The sequence below is a fragment of the Heterodontus francisci genome, chromosome 3 (assembly GCF_036365525.1).
Source record: "Heterodontus francisci isolate sHetFra1 chromosome 3, sHetFra1.hap1, whole genome shotgun sequence".
Lineage (NCBI taxonomy): Eukaryota > Metazoa > Chordata > Chondrichthyes > Heterodontiformes > Heterodontidae > Heterodontus > Heterodontus francisci.
This window is the reverse complement of record NC_090373.1, coordinates 64,370,813-64,372,790: the sequence shown is the minus strand read 5'-3', so window position 1 is coordinate 64,372,790 and position 1,978 is coordinate 64,370,813. Positions and strand designations below refer to the sequence as shown.

The 1,978-nt window shown below is 50.5% G+C and overlaps 1 pseudogene; it reads right to left on the bottom strand.

Moving 5' to 3' along the window:
• Window positions 1–332: 332 nt before the first annotated feature.
• Window positions 333–463, bottom strand: LOC137368118 (U2 spliceosomal RNA; annotated as a pseudogene).
• Window positions 464–1,978: the final 1,515 nt, after the last annotated feature.

Below are 1,978 nucleotides of genomic sequence, written 5' to 3'. Positions count from 1 at the left end.
CGGAATGTGGGGGTTGTAGAAGTCACCATCCGGTCCCGTTCTGAAGGAAGCGCGAAGAGCAGATCCGCTGTGAGGATCGACAGTGGCGCCCGGTCCCCTTTCTCCTTGAACGCCTTCAGGAACTTGATGCATCCCGCCACGTTCCGGAACGTCACGTCGAAGTATCCACTGCTGGGGAAATCCTGCAGGCAGAAGACGTCCGTCGCTTGAAATCCACAGCAATTGAAGAGGATCTTCTTGATGAAGAAGGTGCGATCGACCGGTGCATCTCCTTCCTTTTCCTTCACGACCACCCGAACGGTGTTGCGCACTCCCTGGCCTGAAGCTCGAAGATTGGTTATAGCCATTTCACTCAAAGCCTACCCAGGATCAAAAGGCAATGATCATGGTCTCTTCTAAACCAAGTAAGCACTGATAAGAACAGATACTACACTTGATCTTAGTCAAAAGGCCAAGAAGCGAAGGGAACTGGGTAGTTTTTTTTTTATTTCCAAAATATACTTTATTCATAAAATTCTGTGAAAATTACATTGCCAAACAGTTTCAAACAGCACCAAAAAATACAAACATTGCAAGGGAGATCAGTTTCCTTCAATACTATCATGAGTTTCTTCCCAACCCTTCCGTTTCACAATTGTCATGCCAATTACAGTTTTACATTTACAGCAAATGAAAATATTAACGATACAGTTCGAGGAGTTTCCCATGGGTCCAGCCCCTCAGTTCAGCTTGGTGGGGGGAACCTTACACTTTGGTCTTTCCCCATTGAGCCTTTGCTGCGGCTGCCCCAAGCTTTAGTGCGTCCCTCAGCACGTAGTCCTGGACCTTGGAATGTGCCAGTCTGCAACATTCAGTGGTGGGCAACTCTTTGCGCTGGAAGACCAGCAAGTTTCGGGCATACCAAAGGGCCTCTTTCAGCGAATTGATAGTCCTCCAGCAGCAGTCGATGTTTGTCTTGGTGTGTGTCCCTGGGAACAGCCCGTAGAGCACAGACTCCTGTGTTACAGAGCTGCTTGGGATGAACCTTGACAAAAACCACTGCATCTCTTTCCACACCTGCTTTGCGAAGACACATTCCAGGAGGAGGTGGGCGACCGTCTCTTCCCCACCACAGCCACCGAGGGGGCGATACTTCGGGTGACCACCTTAGTACCTGTCACAACTGCGGGACCATTTTCGGGTTTGGAACCTGACTCTGCACAGCTTGCCTGGCAGTTGCTCTTTATCAGAGCACACCAGTTGCCATCTGCCTCTAGGCTCCCCAACCAAATAGGGAGGGAGGACTGAATGATGCACCCATTCTAGCAAAGGAAGGATTCTTAATCAAAGAAATCATGGCATTTGTGAGAGAATCTCACGAGCATTGGATTTTTCAAGGTGCAGCAACCACAGGAATGAGCAGGCAACTTGGGAAGGTGCCCCCACCCCACCTCGCCCACTCCCCATGGGTATCTCAATCTTACCTGGAGGTCCTGCTGTGGGATCAGAGGAGCTGCAGTGAGATGAGTTCTTCCAAGGATGAGAGGAAGAGAACAACATCTCTAACCAAGCAGGTGTAGGTGGAAGTGGCCAAAGAAGTCAGCAGCAGCACAGGTGAGTGACATAACATTTCCAGGTGCCAAGCCCCACACTCTGACTTGCTCAGCATTCTCCTGCACAGCACTCCTCAGTTCAACAAACCTTACAGGTCCACTCATTCCTCTACCTGCAGGAACCTCACATCTCCATCTGAGCAGCCAACATTCACACCCACCCTCCGCCTATTGCCCTCATTTCTCGTAGTCACCTTCCAAAAATGTTGTCCTTCTCTCCTCTGCACATAAGCCATGAAGAACACTCACAGCTCTCTGCTTTCTCTCTTTGCAGGAGAAGAGTACACTACTTGGTGGAGGTGGGGGTGGGGGGGTGCGGGTGGGTGGCTGGTGGGGGTGGTTGTCCCTCCATTGACGGGACCCTTTTTGGGCAACTGGTAATGCAT